The sequence below is a fragment of the Taeniopygia guttata genome, chromosome 4A (assembly GCF_048771995.1).
Source record: "Taeniopygia guttata chromosome 4A, bTaeGut7.mat, whole genome shotgun sequence".
Lineage (NCBI taxonomy): Eukaryota > Metazoa > Chordata > Aves > Passeriformes > Estrildidae > Taeniopygia > Taeniopygia guttata.
Genome location: NC_133029.1, coordinates 6680226 through 6690939, shown reverse-complemented (window position 1 = coordinate 6690939; position 10714 = coordinate 6680226).

The window sequence follows — 10714 nt, the reverse complement described above, 5'->3', positions numbered from 1 at the left end:
TCACATCTACTTGTGGGTGGCCTCTAATTAATTTGGCTTCGAGGCTCCACTGCAAGGTAGATGGGTTAGGAAGTCTGGCCAGGAGTCATCTGGTTGAATCATACCTATTCTATGGAGAACTTCATTGTGTAGCTGTGTCTGACTCCCACCCTTGTGAAAACTAATTAAAAAAAAAAAAAAAAGTGCCCCACACTTATTGGAAGTCAAATATAAATGTCAGCGTTTCGGATGAAATGGTATCTTGGGAGGCTCCTGCACATTTAATCAGCTGGTTGCGCCATGTATATCATGGCCTCAAAAGCTGCAGTGAGAACCACGAAAGGCACTGGCTTAACATCAGCAAAAGTGTTTGCCAAGCTTGGATTATGTCACCGCTTTATGATCTTGCTTTGTAAAGGGAGAATACTCTTGGGGAGCAAGGACTCGGCATGCCGGATCTGCAGTGAGAGCAAGGAATGAATGCTGCTCGCAGAGCCTGGGGGAGGGCGAGGGGCTCTGTTTGCTGCGGTGTTTTTGCAGATGGATGCTGTACGGTTTCTGCCACCAAGCAGAGATGCACCCCACGGATCACTGGGGCTGAAAGCAAAAAGCCCAAAATACCCCAGAAAAGCTGTTTGCTGCTTGCCCTCCCACGGGCACACCTGTGGGGTCCTGTTTGTCACTGTCCTGGCTCTCGGGGCATCTCTGTCCCACTCCAGGGAATGTGGAGGTGTTCTGAGTCCCTCTGGTTTTCCCTTGCCTCAGGGTACAGACACCCAGCCAAGCTGGGGCTTGTCAGACACTCAGAATGTGATGCCCTTGCAGAGGTGGCAGCTATGGAACTGGTTAAAACAAATAAACATCCCACACCACACATCTGAAATGTGGCCTGCCGAGATGCTTCTGTTCCCTGTCACAGGGGTGAGCTGTGGCCACTCCTTCTCTGCTGCAGGCTGGTGGTAAAGGCAAGAAACTCTTTGAGGAGACCAATTCTGTTTGCCCAGCACCAGCCCAAATGCTGGGCTTGCATCTGCTGCTGTGAGTGCAAGAAGGATAAAGAAAAAACTTGGAGGTTATGTGCCCTTTGAGGAGGCCTGTTGGTGGGACCAGTAACATTGGAGGGGACAAACAGCTGAGGAGAAATAGCTCTTGTAAAGCTGCCCCTGGGGTCTGAGAGCTGTGCTGCCCATGCTGCCCTCGCTTTCCTGTTGCAGCAAGAGCCTTGTGCAGCCCCCAGTCCCCGCCTGCCTCGCTGGCGGAGCATCCTGCCCAGCCTGGAAACTTTCCACTGCTACTGGGCTAATAAATTGTGCTGCTTCTGGAGAAGTGTCTAGCCAGCCCCTGACTGCATCCTAACGCTGGGTTTAGCATGGGAAAGGAGGTCCCTGTGTCTGCAGGGGCTGTGTAGGGCACAGGGAGTGCAGGGGGGCAACCTGGGGTGCCTGGGACAGTGGAAAGGACCAGGTGTGGGTACAGCCACAGCACCTTGTGTTTCCTAATGAATAGAACGTGGGTTCCTGGTGTGCAGAATGAGGACCAGGGTCTTTTATTTATTGAATTACCCCTCCAGCACAGTAAACTTCCCATCCTGAGCTCTGACTTCTGCCCTAACCCCTTCCTCCAGCCTTTCAGTCCCTTGTGACTGAACTGAACTGAACCAACTGGGTTGGTTTCAGTGCTTGGTTTCTTTCCACGTCTCCTTCGGCTGCCCTCGCACACCAGCCCTGGCGTTCTGCAATCCCCAGCTCTGTGTGTGGTGTGACATTCCCAGCCTTGGCTCCCTGGGCACCCTCTGCGCTCGCCGCCGCCTCAGCCACTCTGCAGCGTGGAAAAAGGGTGTGGTGGCCACGCCGAGGGGTTTTGGCTGCATCTCCTGCCTTCCCTTGGCTCAGAGTGCCCAGAGCGTAGCACTGTCTGCACAGGGATTTCACTGCCCGTCTGCACAGGGATTTCACTGCCCGCTGTCCCGCCTGCCAGCACAGCCTTGTCACTGCCATTTGTCACACGGACCTGCTCTGTGCCAGGAGCTCAAACCACTCCTTGTCTGGCGTGAGGAGCGGCCGGGCCCTGCTCTGCTCTGCTCTGCTCTCAGGTGTCAACCAGCAGCACAACATTCCCTCCCATCAGCCTCCTTTCTTTCACTAGAGGGAGGGTATTTTTGTAGAAAATATCTGGTTTTTAGTGAAACGCTAATTTTAAAGGATCTTCTTGTTGTTGGGAGATGGAAACCTTCAGCAGAGGCACCAGCTCCCCAGTCCTCCCTTCCTTGCCTTTGCAGTTATTTGCTGTATTTATTTACTGCAAAATGTGCTGTATTGCCTGACATTTTTTGGTTATCAAAATATTTTGATTATGTGCAGGGGAGGGGGTGGGTTGATAGTACGGCTGACATCTCGATAGAAAACTGCTTGTAAAACTTTTCTAGCTAAATTCAGGGTGAGGAAGAGTGAGATATTCCAGCCTGTCCCAGGCAAGCCCTTGGCACTGCTGCTGTGACCTGGCTGTTCAGAGCCTGGGCTCAGCTTAGACCCATTTCCCTGTGTATTTCTGTCCCTTTTGTGAGCTCTCCTCATGGATGTATCAACTACAGCAAGCATGGAAAGGAGGGCAGGGGAGGAGATGCTGCTGCAGGATCACATCCCAGAATCACTGCACAGGTTTTTCCATGGAGTTTGAGAGGGGTCAGAGGCGGGATACAAAAATCAGAGCTCAAAGGGGTGGGAGGGAAGTGGCACATGAAGGTCACTCCAGAAAGGGCTGAAGCACTTCCCACTTTTTTCTCTCTGGCAGAAGTGCTGTCTTTGTGAGATGACTACCAGCCCATTGGCTGTGGAGATGTCTGCTGACTCTGTCCTTGAGCAAATGCCATCAGCAGAAGATGTCCCAACTCATGAGTGAAGAGCTGCTCACATCTTGAAAGCAATTTTTGCATTTTGATTTGAAACAGCATTGAGCAATTATCTGTTACAGCAGCTCTCCAGCTTCTGCATGCAAAAGTGTTTACAATTTTGAAGATCAATATTTATCAGCACACAATAATTTTGTCTGTTCCTGTGATTGTTCTGTATGTAAACAAGCTCCTCTGACTTCCCCAATGCCAGCACGCTTAAAACTTTTTCTGACTTGTGTTACCAAACCTGCAATTTGTCACTGATACAGTATTCTGTCAGAAATACAGAGCTGTGGGCATGTACATATAAATATTGTACTCTCTTGGCAAAGCCAAATGTCATGATAGGATAATGTGTTATTTAATACAGAGCTGTAGATTAGAGAAGGACATTTGCAATACAAACCAGTTCCAACATCAGATGGTTGCAAAAGTTTTTGTTATGATGATACTGTAGGACAACTGATATTTCTAGCTGAACATTTTATATACTGTGCTCTGTGACCATCCCATGGACCTCTGCCATATGACACATAGTCTTAAATTATACTGTCCAAGAGCCATTTTGTGCAATTCAAGGCACTAGCCCCAGGAGGAACTCCTTAGACATGCTAGGAAACTCCTAGGAAAGATGGTCTGTCTCCTAGCTTTTTACCTGGAAAATGTATTAATTCCTAAAGGCTAGCTCCTAGAATAGTCCAAAGAAACCCCAAGCAGTGAAGCTGTGCATTTCAGAGAGATGGACTGGGCTTGTGCAGAACAGGCACAAGAGTCCAAATGCTGGAGACAGCCGAGCACACCAGTCCCAAGCTCTCTGACTGCTGTTGTTTCCCTGCTTCCCCACCCTGGGATGGAATGGAAATGCTTTGGGAAGTGTGTCACTCACCACTGTGGCTCTCCAGCCCAAGACCACTTGTTTTGGTGGCTCTTGGACCCTGCCTAGGGAAAGTTTATCTCAGGGGGCTTTTGAGGGACCCAGCTCCCACAGAGATTTTGATTGCTTTTGAAAATCCTGAGTTTTGTTGATGGAAACTGACATTTTTCTGAAGTGAAGTGCTGCTTTCTAATAAGGCATTTTTGAGCTGGGATAACAATTTTATGCTGATCCCAGCTGCTTGTGCTGTGTTCCAGGGGGGAAGGAAATCATGGCACTGGGTGTGCAGGTTGGCTGTGCTCCAGTCATCCTATTAGCAGAGTTTTAACAGGAAGACAAGCATTGCTCCTGGGGATATACATTAATTAAGTTTCTGTATGGCCAGGGCACAATATACCTTTACACAAGCTTTTTACCCTAAATTGCTCAGGTTTTTTTAATTACTCAATTACCTTGAGTTGCACCTGCTGTACAACAGAGTGTTTTTCACTCTGAGGAGCAGGATGAAGAATTGTTGCTCATACCCTCCCATCAGTGCTGGCAGAGCTCATGGGGAGGCACTTTGTTCACATCTTCCTTTCTTTTAAGTGCTTTTTATCTCACGGTGCCTCCAACTAGCATGGAGACTTCAAGGATGAATCTGGAACTTAAAGCCATGTAAGATCTGACTCTCTGTGTAATACTGCAGGTTTGCACCAGGAATTAATTTATTGACTCAAAGTGCAGAAGCAACACCAAAACAGGCTTCAAATTGTATGTTTCATATTGATGCAAAGAGATGTGTGAGCAGGAGGCCAAAGCCTGCATGGAGAGTGATTGCACCACACACTGCTTTGCAAATTCACATACAGTTGTGTCTTTTGGGACAGAATATGGGGCACTTAGCTGCCACATCTGGCCCAATTCCAGTGAGTTCTCTTAAGAGCTTTATCCTTGCCATTGAAAATGCAAACTGTAGCAGTATTTGCAGAGAAAGAAGTAGTGTTTTTGTATATATATGTGTGTGTGTCTGTTTCTGTGTGTTTGTGTGTTTCACATCATCACTGGGCATAGTCACTTGAAAGCTGCAGTCATCCCTGGGGCTTCTCATGCCTTGGTGTGTCTGTACCTGTGACCTGCCCTGGCTTCTGTGTGCTGGGGAGGGATGCAACAGCCTGGGGAGATGGAGGAAAGTCCTGTCCTGCACCCAATCAACCCAGCAGTGCCTTGTGACCCCCAGACACCATGGCCCAACACCACAGAAATCCTCTGCAGCGATGGCTGTAGGTTGGGAAAGGTGAGAGAGGAGAAAAAGTGTGAGAAATGGAAGCAGCAGCAAAACCAGTCTAGCCTAAAAGGCAGAACGCCAAAATGAGACCACCCAGAATATGTCTAATTAGTGCTTTTCCTAAATTAGTGCTTCTCTCTGCTCGTCTTTCATTAATTTTTCTCCTTTATGAAATGTCAAGTTTAGTGGGTGTGCTAAAGCTCTCATGGGGAAGAGGAGAGGATGTGCAGGCAGTGAGCAGGCAGTGCCTCCAGGCTGCCCTCAGGGTGGGTGCAGGATCGGCCCCATGCCAGCCCCAAAGCCCGTCCTGCTGGGGGAAACTCGACCAGAGGTGAAGGGACAGAGCAGAGCTCCCTGCAGGAATGCACGTGTGCATCCAAGCACTGTGCATGGCAAAATCCCCACCCACCCTGAAGCTGCACAGCTTGAAAAGTGTCTGCACTTCTGTTCGCCCAACATTATTTATTTCAGTGGGTGCTGAAAACTGAGAAAAATAATTAGTACTTTTTAATGGAGGGGGCATGGAGAGTGTCTTGTGGGGCAGCTCCTGTTGCTGTGCCCTGACTGCAGCCCAGGAGAGCAGTGGGAGGCCCATGGCTACATGGCAGTCATCGGCTTCCAGGATCAGCTCAGCCCTTCCCAGGAAGCCCAGCCTGGCAAACACGGGCATTGCATGGTCCTGAGTGTCCCAGCTCCGTGGGAGCACACCAAGGGGGCAGGAGACACAGAAACCCAGCAGAGAAGGGCTGAGTAACCCACAGGGGAAAGCCAAGGAGGAAAGCAAGGTGACCTCCCTTTTGTTTTGCAGACTGATTTGTGATCTGGGAGAGTGAGTGATGAGAAAGGCTATTGAAGCTGCTGCCTTTTAGTTTGGGATTTTACACTGACTACATTTAACAAAGTATTCTAATAAAAAAAAATTAATTAATTCTAAGTTTTTCTTCTGGGGAAAAAAATATCTACATTTCTGTACTCATTGCAGGAAAGAAATCAAATTTTGTTTGCAAGAAAGAGAAATTTCATCCTCTTGGTGAAAATACCTAACTGTAAAGAGACAGAAGAAAAAGCCCATATTAGTTTCATGATGTCAGGAAATGATACCACGAATTGGGAAATCCATGAGTTTCACTGAAACCAGTCACGGTTTCCATCTCCCTCTGCCTCCCATCTGCTTCAAAACACTTAGTTCAGTCTTGAGCCTGGAGGAGTGCAGAGGTAGCTAAATATTTCCACATCTGGTTTGGGGAAGATTTGGAAAAATAATTTTGCTGCAGAATTAACAAGAGTAATGGAGCTTATGTGTTTCTCTCAGTATATGGCAATATACTGAGAGCTTCTCCTCGAGCAGATTTGTGCCAGACTGCTTCACTTGGTGCTACCTACTTACCTATTCCTCGGAAAGTTTGCTGCCTCCCTTAGAGATAACTGGGCTATTCTTAACCATAGGAAAACTTTTACTCTTTCATTTTAGCAGCCTCCACTTGGGAAGGTTTCACCATCTGAGCCTGATTCTTCTATGCTCTCACTTTGCCTTTGTGGTTTCATGCACTGAAAGGATATCAGCTGTCTGTGATACCAAGGATAATTAACATGGGAGACAGCAACATGTGTTTAACTGTTTGTTTGCACCCAGAAAAATTCTCCCAGGAAGCAGAGGAATCAGTTTTGAAAGATGAGGGATTTTTCTATGGAAAATATTTTGCCTAAAAGTCTGTACAAAGTGAAAGGGTCAGTGATGATGCTTCACCTGGAGAATGCCCCGTGCTGTAGAACACCAGTTGTGCCTGTCTGGTTCTTTATGGCTCTGCAGCAGATGGTCAGATGTGGAGTTTCACCTCCTCCCAGGCAAGGATCGACCTGCCAAATGCAGAAGCAGCTGCTTCCTTTTACCAGCACTGCTCGGGGTCACGGTGGGTGCCTGCACTGACAGGTGGTTGTTCCCTGCCAGTGGTGCCAGTGCAGAACAGGACACCCTAAAGGTACTTGGGGTGTGAGGTGGTGGTTAGATGGGAGTAGCCTTGTGATGTGCAGAAACCTCCTGTGAGCTCTGCACGAGGAGAAATGTCTGTGGGGCATCACCCAACACTTGCAGCTGGTGTTGGTGTTGGCAGAAGCACCAGCAGCTCCCCCTGAAAGGGTTTCAGCAGAGTGCCCCATGGGCAGACAGGTGCCTTGGGGCTGGGAAAAGCAGCAGCTCATGGTGCTGGTGACCCCTGGGAACCAGCTATGTCAGTGAAAGGCACTGAGACCTACTGAAACTTCTGCTCAGGTTTTGTTTTCTCCAGCAGCCACAGTTTACAAACTGGAGCCAGCACTCACCTCCTCTCAGCCGCCTCTGCCGTCCCCCTGGGAGGGTGGTGGGCAGGGAGCCACCAGACTCAGGAAGAGCCTTTGTTGCAGGGCTCAGCCATTGAATTCAGTGACTTTCAGAGAACCCCACACTTATTTTAAAAGTTTATTGTTTGCTCTGGAAAGCAGCTCTCAAATGCCGAGTCTGCACCCCCTGAACAGCAACAAGCACTCTTGGGAGCTGCTGGGCTGCCTCTTGCCCGCAGAGAAGGCTGGACTTGGACACATCGAGTTGCCTGGGTTTTGGGGTGGTGGTGGCAGAGGCCAGAGTAAAGGCTGTGCCCAGCACAGCCTCGTCAGTCAGTGACAGTCAGTGGGTCACTGTGGCTTCCAGAGTGCAGTGGCGGTGCTGGACAGGAGAAGAGGGCTGTGTGAGAAGGATAACAGTGTTGTTTTTGTTGTTGTTCAATTTACATCCTCTTCCTTCCCCCTTGCTTTGGAGCTCCTTTTCATGCTGGGCTGCTTCTGGGGCACAGTGGGTTTTAGCTTGCTTGGGGCAGGTATTTCCTCCTTTGCTAAGCAGTAACTCCTGTCTGAGTCTCAACAACGTCAGGAACATGACCACACCGTGGCAGTGAGTGGGACAGCTGGATGTCACTGCATGGACGGGGATGGGGACACAGCGCTCTGGCCTGGGAGGGCTGGCTGTGCAGCAGCCTCCCGTGCTGGGACACTCTCTGAGATGTCTGGCTGAGACAAGTCAGCCTGAGCCATAACCAAGTTATTATGGGGCCTTGGAGAAGGTGTCTTGGCAGCTGCCATTTGCACCGTGCAGAGAGTAGCTCCCCCACCTCAGTCCCTCGTTGGCAATAACCGCTAGAAAGCAGCCTTAAAACAACAACCAGCTTTCTAATAAAGCTGGCAAGTAATGCTGAGACAGAAAGCGCAGGAGAGCCCCATGCAGTCCTGGAGCACAGCCTGCAAACCAGACTTTGCAGCATCATGTCCTGGCCTGATTTGGTGTGCTCGTGTCCCCTTCAGCAGGCTGGTGTCCGGTGGCCACCGCCGAGCTGCAGCCTTTGCCCCGAACTGATGTCCTCCATCTCTGCTGGGGGCAGGTTGGTGGCCAGCTGTACTTGTGCAATGTCAGAGCGGGGCACATCACCTCTGACAGTGTGACACCAACAGTGCTATGGAGGCGTTGGTGCAAAAAGCTACCCAGTGTGTTTTTACAAAACTGGGCTGATAAATCCGGTGTCCTCTCTGCGTAACTTTAATACCATGATCGCTGCAGCCCCAATCCAGTCTTTGCCATCTTCTTCGCAGCCATCTCCTGCAGTATCTCTCCCGAGAGCATGTTTTAAAGTTTTTATTTTGGACATGTTGATCCCGTCTGGATGCTGGCATGCCCTGCTTGGAGCAGTGCCAGCAGCACCGTCTGTCCTGCTGGCACTGGGACCTCTCCTTTGCTGCAGGCGACAGCGGAGACACGCTCAGGGTGCTGCTGGTCCTGGGGAGCACAGGGGGAAACACAAGGGCTCGGAGTGCCCTGCACAGCGGAGTCTGTGCGGGAGCGGGGCGGGAGTGCTGCGGGAGCGGTGCGGGAGCGGTGCGGAGCGGTGTGGCAGAGTGTGGGCAGTGCGGAGCGGTGCGGGAGAGGTGCGGGAGAGGTGCCAGAGCAGCGCGGGAGCGGTGCCAGAGCGGTGCGGGAGCGGTGCAGGTGATGTGTGGGCAGTGCAGAGCGGTGCCAGAGCGATGCGGGAGAGGTGCGGGAGCGGTGTGGGCAGTGCGGAGCAGTGCGGGAGAGGTGCGGGAGCGGCGCCGGGCTGAGGACCAGCAGAGGGAGCACAAGAGTGCAGAAATCCCACCGGGAAGCCGGGGATCGAGGGCTCCGGCCGCGCCGGTGGGCGCTGCTGCAGTGGGGGCCCCACGGCTGCTCTGCCTTGCTCCCCATCCCAGAGCCGCAGGGATCCCCGCAGGACCGGTGGGGAAAGGTCCGAGTGCCGCAGGCAGCCTTCATCAGCCCTGGCTCTCCATCAGCAGCCCCCGAGCCTTCATCAGCCCTGGCTCTCCATCAGCAGCCCCCGAGCCTTCATCAGCCCTGGCTCTCCATCAGCAGCCCCCGAGCCTTCATCAGCCCTGCCTCTCCAACCCCCCGAGCCTTCATCAGCCCTGCCTCTCCATCAGCAGCCCCCCAGCCGCTTTATCCGGTGAGAGATGCCGAGATAACAGGTCCTGCAGTCAGGACAGCCTGCGAGGACAGTCCACATTCTGTACATGGACAGAGCTCTGCAGTGACTTTGCAGGCTCATCAGGTCACATTTCAATTCATATTTCTCCATCCCCTGAAACTGAGTCCTCTCCTCACGCTGCCGCAGTAAGCAAACCCCTGGCTGGGGCCGGAGGGCAGGACAGCGGGTGTGAGCAGCGCCCCAAAGTGCCAGGCTGCCTGCCAGGCCTGCAAAGGAGCTTTCAGCACCTCCAACCCGACTTGCTTTTGGAGTTCACTGTGAAAAAGACACCGTGACAAACCCCAGAGGGTTATTTTTGGCAGAAAACTATATTTGAAAGAAAACAGAGCAGCCATCCTGTTGCAGCCAAAGGAGCCTGGGATATCCCTGCTGCGGTTCAGTGCTGCCTTTCTTGCTGTCTTTTCTCCCAGAGGCAAAAATGCCATGAGACTCTGGTTATAACCAGATTATTCACACGGGAGTATCTGCTCACACACTTAATGTCCACAGCCTGCTTGTCCTCATTGAATGAATCTCCAGCTGTCTGAGCAATGCAATGACCCATCTGGGACCTCCTTCAGCACCCTGTGAAGGGCAGTGGCAGCAGGCCAAGTCCCTGCACTGAATAGCCTCTACCTGGGCCAGGGGATCACAAACTAAAAAGACAAATAATTCACAGCACATCACTGCTGGTGGTGAGGTACCAAGGGCTGGTTTTGCCAAGAAGAGGTGAATTTCATCCATGAGGAATTCACTCCTCGCCTGTGCTAATATTAAAATGTGCTGGATGATTTAATTTTAGGCCCAGTTATCTTTCTCGCCACAGAGTTGAACACAATTGTGTGGCAGGATGTCTGCAGCAGTCAGATGGGAATAATAGAGGTGTTAGTCACTCCAGAAAAGGAATTAAATTGCGCTGGGCAGTTTGCACAGTTACTTGTGGTGCTGCTGCAGGGAGAAACCCTACGTCTTGTCTAGCAAAGCTTCAGCATTTTTTTAGGAAAGCACAGCCAGAACTTTGTACATCTTTGTCTGTCTTTCGTAGCAGAGCAGGGTGTCCATGTCGCAGCTGCCGTGGGGACTGTCCTGCTGGCGTCCAGGCGCCGAGGGAGGGTCATTGTCCCATTGTGTGGATGGGAAATGCGAGCACAAGGATGCAGAGCTCTGCTCGGAGGCTCTGAGCT